Here is a 7,686-nt window from a genome sequence, read left to right on the forward strand (position 1 = left end):
GTACGCAAGAAGAAAACCAAAGGAAGAACCTAGCCCAAAAACTTACCCAGGAATTTCGCTACGGTAATTCCAACCGTGGGAAAGGTACAGGTTCTACGTCTTCACCTTACTGTAAGTACTGCAAGAAGAAGCATTCAGGAAGGTGTTGCATATACTGCAACTTCTGCAAAATATCTGGACACAAGGAAGAAGACTGCAGGAAGAAACCCAACAATAAGCTATGCTTCAACTGTGGAGAGACGGGGCATATCAAACCGAATTGTCCGAAACTAGCTCCAGCCACAAACAACAAAACTACCAAGAACGCCAGAGCATTTGTTCTAACTGCTGAAGAAGCCAAGATGATTCCGGACGTGATTCCCGGTACGTTTTTAGTTAATGATGTTTTTGCTAAAGTATTTTTTGACTCTGGTGTAAACCAAAGTTTTATTAATACTTCGTTCTACAAACTTCTCAATCAACCATTAACTAAACTTCAACAAGAATGTCTGGTAGAATCGGCAAATGGGGAATCCATTAAGATCACTGAAATCTTGCAGGGAGCAAAAGTAGAAATTTTAAACCATAATTTTATCGCTAACCTTTATCCGATGAATCTGGTTGGATTTGATATCGTATTAGGAATGGATTGGTTAGTAGACAACCATGCCAGTATTCTATGTGATCAAAAGTCAATACAAGTAATTTCACCAAAGGGTGATAAGATCACGACTAAAGGAGAAAAGCCATCTAGGTCCACAAAATTCATCTCTGTGATGAAAACGGCAAGCTATGCCAGGAAAGGATCACTAGTGTATATGATTTCCATAATCCTTAACACTAAAGGAAAAGAATTGAAAGATATTCCCATAGTATCTCAATTCTCTGATGTTTTTCCAGAAGAATTACCTAGACTGCCACTAGATAGGGAGGTTGAATTCAGAATTCACCTATTACCAGGAACAACACCAATTGCCAAGGCACCTTACCGTTTAGCACCAGCCGAGATGCAGGAACTGAAGAAACAACTGGACGAACTACTAGAGAAAGGGTTCATACAACCTAGTTCATCACCATGGGGAGCACCAATATTGTTTGTCAAGAAGAAGGACAGATCTATGCGTATGTGCATTGATTACCCACTACCGAGAATCGATGATCTGTTTGATCAACTGCAAGAAGCTCGATTCTTTTCTAAGATCGATTTACGCTCAGGATATCATCAATTGAAAGTACAGGAAGAGGACATTCCTAAAACTGCTTTCAGAACAAGGTATGGTCATTATGAATTTACAGTCATGTCATTTAGTTTAACTAATGCCCCAGCTGCATTTATGGACATGATGAACAGAATATGTAAACCATATCTGGATAAATTCCCAAAACCCTTAAAGTATTCCTATACGTCATAAAATACACCCCGTATACGAAAAATGAGCCTAAAATACCTTTATAATTATAAAAATCAAATAAAAACAAGAATATGAGGGCCTGGCGGGCCGCGACCCGGACCCTCATGTCTGTCGCGGGGCGCGATGGAGTGACACAAGGCCGAACCCTGGGCTGCCACATGTCTCTGTCTCGTGTCAAGTCTAGCCTACGACTCAGCTAAGCTAGAGCCTAGCCTATAGCTCTCCCGGGCCGCGAAGGAGAACGGGGTGGGGTTTTGTATACATTACTTGTTACTACACTGTGAGTAATAGCATGACCACATGTCAGGATTGACAATATCGTGGGTGGTACTTGGGTAGATATAAACAAATGTAATTGCGGATGCCCTCAATACTGTAAAATGATAAAACTTGTTTTGATTAAACTGGGATTCACTCGCCAGTAATTCTTGCTGATAAAACTTTTTAAAACGCGTTTCAGATAACAAAATGTGAAAGCCAAATAGAAGCCAGCTGTAGAGCACTGAAGGCTTGGGAAAAGTGGCTATAAAAGTTACCTAAACAAGAAAGAAGTTTTATTTCAATAAAATAGGGTTTATCCCTATAAACATATTGTAATAGAAACTTGGGTTTTTGTAACACCCTAATTTTGTAATTGACTAAAGTCGCAGCGGAAACACGTACCATAAAATTTCTTTCCTTATAATTACCTTGACTTACTTAAAAATTAACTTTAACATAACTCTTCCACATAAATCCATCAATCGACTTATTTACTAAGTAAAAACATAGCTTATGTTTACTACATTATATACATCAACGTTCCCGTACAATCTCACTAGTGACTCGATCCTCGATCTCTATCCCTTGATGATCCTCATGACTCGTGATTCGTACAACCTGCACTCACCACATACATTCATCACATTAGTATACAATACATAAACAAGACTCAATACATGTACACTTTCCATTCAGCTTTCTCTCTAACTTTAAGCATATCATTAGCGTATCCATTCCCTTGTGAGTCTTCAATAATGTACCTGCATAAATCTTCGTTTTCCAGGTACATAATTAATATCATTAACACTTAACGTATCCAAAATCATACTTCATATACTCGTGCATACATCCATATCTCAATACATACATGCCTAAACCCATACGTATCTTCATATATTCATAAATACACTTCTACATATGTACCTACATTTATACGTCTCTACCTTCATGCCTACGATCACACGTACTCGCATACATACACAAATACACATTTGCATACATACATACATACATATCTACGCCTTCACATATATACATACTATCATACGTATCTTCATATATACATAAATACGCTTCTACATACATAAAGGAAATTCTTAACTTAGAATCCCACATTTAGGTACCATATTACTACATATTCTTTAGGATCCCACCTTTAGGTACCATATTACTACATATCCTTTAGGATCCCACATTTAGGTACCTTATTACTACATATTCTTTAGGATCCCACCTTTAGGTACCATATTACTACATATTCTTTAGGATCCCACCTTTAGGTACCATATTACTACATATTCTTTAGGATCCCACCTTTAGGTACCATATTACTACATATTCTTTAGGATCCCACCTTTAGGTACCATATTACTACATATTCTTTAGGATCCCACCTTTAGGTACCATATTACTACATATTCTTTAGGATCCCACCTTTAGGTACCATATTACTACATATTCTTTAGGATCCCACCTTTAGGTACCATATTACTACATATTCTTTAGGATCCCACCTTTAGGTACCATATTACTACATATTCTTTAGGATCCCACCTTTAGGTTCCCTACCCGTCGGCGACGCCCTCTAGTTTTTTTTTTTGCAGTTTTCTGCAGGTTCGTTTCGTCGTCCGTACGCACTAAAACGCACGTAACTTTTGAACCGTTTACCCGTTTGACCTCCCGTTTCTTCCTACATGCTTGTAAATTCACATTCTATCATATAAACTTAAAATCCCATATCCGGATTAAGAAAATTCTTATCTTACACGTTATCGCCTTATTATTAATTTATGATTTATTCGACCCGTTCATGCCTTCATCCACAAAACTAGTTTGTTTGACCAAGACTTCTTATGAACCTAATAATGTCCACATTGTATATCATACAAGATTAAGTTATCGGATGCCTTGCATCCTCTTGACCCATTTTCGCTCAAGAGCTTATTTTGACCCGTTAAGGGTATTTGCGCATTTTAAGGTCTTTAGCTTACGACAACCATACTTCTCGCTTTCTTGCTTTTTCAAAACATTCATTTAATCAAATAGCTTGTTTGTAATCAACTTTTAAGACCATTTGCTCGTTTTACCCATCAAGGGCGTTTTTGTCAACTTTGCTCTATCCTTAACAACAAAGGACTCCCTTGCATAAGTAACCAATCCTACTACTTAGCTACAGTTCTTAATCACATATACCTCGCTCGGAGATCCGTTTAATACTTCATCGGTCTCATACAATTCTTTCCTACTTGACCTCGATCATCATACTTAATTAAATCGCACATAACTTTCCATAAACAACTAAGAAGTGATTACAAAGAAATCACTTACCTCGTGCGTCCATGTTCATACTCGTTTCCTCGCCACTTTTGACCCGTTAGCCTTCCGTGCTTGATTCCGTCTCGACATGATTCCTATACTTCCATGTCATCGAAATCACATTCTTATTAGCATACATAATTGTACATGTTAACGATCATATCGATCGCATAATTCCTATTTGACTTTCATTAGTTACTTCTAGCAAGCATAATACATGTGACCAAATTCATATCATTTCAAACTCATGTAAACCATCATGTCATCGCATTAAACACACATTCGTCAAACGCGCTCCATATAACTTACCTTAATCTTACAATTAGGACAACCCGCCTAACCATCCTTCTTATACACGGTTGACTTTTAGAAGTCAACGGTTCATTTAGTTTAACTTTCGACTTATCATTATATACCCGCAACATCATAATCGACTATACGGACGACAATACATACATTTTATCATACGATTGGGGTGCGTACCATCTTTTAAGCATAACGTACAACTAATTCATGCACAACCTTCTAAATTCATACATAGTTCATCAAATCCTTCTACTAATCAACATGTTGTATTTAAAATTAAACATCATACATATTATCATCACATTTTGTCCACTTCATCTAACAACAATTCACCGTTTCTTATCCAATTTCTTTAAACACTCACACACATGTATGATTCCAAACATTGTTAACATAAGTAAATCATCAATTTACATTACATCATCTAAAACCCACTTCGTAAATACTTATTAATCACTTACAAGTGATCTAATCTTAATTTCTTCATAATTTCATCATGCTTTTGATATGTGTACTACCTTGTAAGCATAGTGTACAACTAGTTCATGCATATCCTTCTAATCTCATACATAATTCATCAATTTCTTCCTTCTAATCAACATGAATCATACATGCATAAACATCAAACATACTAGTATCACATTTCTTTCAATTCCCCTCATAAGAATCCATCTTACAAATCAAAATACATCAATTTTAAGCAAGAATTTAGACATAGATGATTTATCCATGTCATCATCTTCACCATAACAAACGGGTTTCACCCTTAAACATCAAATTAACCTAAACCATGCATAATCCATGTTCTATATGATGATTATAACACATACCAATGCTCAATTTCACTTGAACTCACGGATTAGAACATAACCCATTTTACACATGATCACCAATCTTAGATTTTCGACATACCTTATGATCCCCTCGTGTTGGAGATCATTAATCCATGCTCGGTTATCGATTTGAGCTTCATCTTGCCTTCCGATTTGAGCATAAAGATGGAACTAGGGTTTGAGGCTCCATGGGAGCCTCCTGCTCTCTCTCTCTCTCGAACACACGTATGTGTGTGTTTGTGTGTGTTAGATATTTTATAACTTAACTTTCATTTGTTCCATTTTAGCCCCTTGGTTTACTTTTAAAACATAAATGACATTACCTTTATCATTTAAGACTTTTGACCATACCCTTAACTAGGTTAAATAGCCTAGTTATTTATTTCCTGACGTGTCACATAATAACATACAACAAACATTAACATTCAGATTTTGGGTCGTTACAGTTTTTCCCATGTATTTATTATTATAAAAGTTTGATGTTTAACTCTGATAAACTATTTCCTAACTACGGTCCTAATGTAAATTTCCGCTGCCAAATTAATAAACACCGATACCACTATACTGTCCTCGCGACCACCCGCTCCCGGGGTAGGGGTCGGGGGTTGCGACATGGATGGCTAGAGGTGTTGAACTTCAGTTTAGTACCCAACTTCTTCCAAAGAGTTATCCAGAAATGACTTAGGAACTTGACATCCTGATCACTAAACATGGATATTGGAACCCCATATAAATGAACAATTTTCCTAAAATACAAATTAGCCATTAAAAGTGCATCAAAAGTGGTGTGGCAAGGCACGAAGTGAGCCATTTTGGAGCATCGGTCAACGACAACATGAACCAAATCCTTTTTATTGGGTTTGGGGAAGACTAGTGATGATGTCTAAACTCACGTCTTCCTACTTAACCTTAGGGACCGAAAGAGGTAGATATAACCCATGTGGAAATTGGTGGCTTTGGCTCAATGACAAGTAAAACATCACTTGATTAAATAGCCTACGTCTCATGCAAGCCTTGGCCAAACAAAAGGTAGTTGCAACATAAGAGTTGTTTTACCAACACCGTAGTGTCCAGCTAACCTACCTTCATGTGCTTCCTTTACTAAAGTATCCCCTATATTATGCTTAAGAATGCAAAAATGGTGTCCTTTGATAAAAAAAAACCCTTTGACCAAGTGACAATCACTTACTCGTATTTAGTTAAATCAAATCCATTGATCCTTGGATGTAAGGTATTAAAAGGGCAAACTTTCTAGACAATTCATGGACACCTTTATTTAACTTACCCACGTTGTGTTTAATGATGAAATTGAAAACTTGCAAAAACTCGACCCACTTCGCGTGTCGAAGTTGGATTTTATGTTAACCTTGAATCTACTTGAGTGCTTTGTGGTCGGAATGTAAAATAAAGTCATTTGAAACGAGATAGTGTTGCGAATGGTCGAAAGTTCGGATGATGGCATAGAATTCCTTATCGTAAGTTAAGTACTGGCATTTGGCTTCGTTTAGTTTCTCGCTAAAGTATGACATGGGGCTACCATACTGTGAAAGGACGACATTAATTCCTACCCCGAGGGCGACGCGTTCGACCTCAAATACATTGTCAAAATAGGGAAGAGCCAACACGGGTAGCTCATCGATGATAAATTAGGATTGTGTGATTCAGTCAAACTTTTTAAATTTGGTCAATTTTGTCATCGGATCCATATTGATACTAAAGTTCTTAACAAATCTCATGTAGAATGGAGCGAGAAGTAGGCCAGCCCCGTACGACTTGCACTTTGCATTCATCGACTTGAATACCATCGACAGACACCAAATAGCCAAGGAAGGCTACCTGTAATGTGAAAAACTCATACTTTTTCAAATTACCATAGAGTTATCCCGATCAAGAACATCAAATAATTGTTAGGCGTGTGACAGGTGTTCGCATTTGGAGCGGATGTACACAGGAACATCATCAAAATATACCATAATAAACTTGCCCAATAATGGTTTTAGAATGTGATCATCAAATGCATAAAGGTGCTCGGTGCGTTCGACAAACCAAAAGGCATAACGAGTCATTCATTTCATCTTGAAGCAGTCTTCCACTCATTGTATACGCATATTCTGATATGATGATGTCCACTATGAAGATTAACCTTTGAGAAAACCATAGAGCCATGTAAGTCAACCAATAGATCATTTAAATAAGGGATAGGAAACCTATACTTGACTGTGATCTTATTGATAGCTCTACTGTTAATACCCAGTCTTCGTTCTTATTAGGAACTAAAAGAGTAAGAACGGCACACGGGCTAAGTGACTCCTAAATAAGACCTTTACTGAGTAACATGTCACTTTGCTTTTGTATCTCAGTTGTTTCTTGTGGGTTGGTTATATAGGTTGGCTTATAAGGTAGTGTATGATCGGGAATAAGGTCAATTTTATGTTAAATTAGATCATATGGGAGGTAGACCAGGGGCCATGTCATTAAGAAAAATGTGGTTGTAACTTGTAAGTTTGCAGAAGGGGTTGGATAAAAGGGTGAGGTACAATGGGTGGAAGGTTGTCTCTATCCTATAATCCCAGTAAAAT

This window comes from Helianthus annuus, chromosome 6, assembly GCF_002127325.2.
Source record: "Helianthus annuus cultivar XRQ/B chromosome 6, HanXRQr2.0-SUNRISE, whole genome shotgun sequence".
Taxonomy (NCBI): Eukaryota; Viridiplantae; Streptophyta; class Magnoliopsida; order Asterales; family Asteraceae; genus Helianthus; species Helianthus annuus.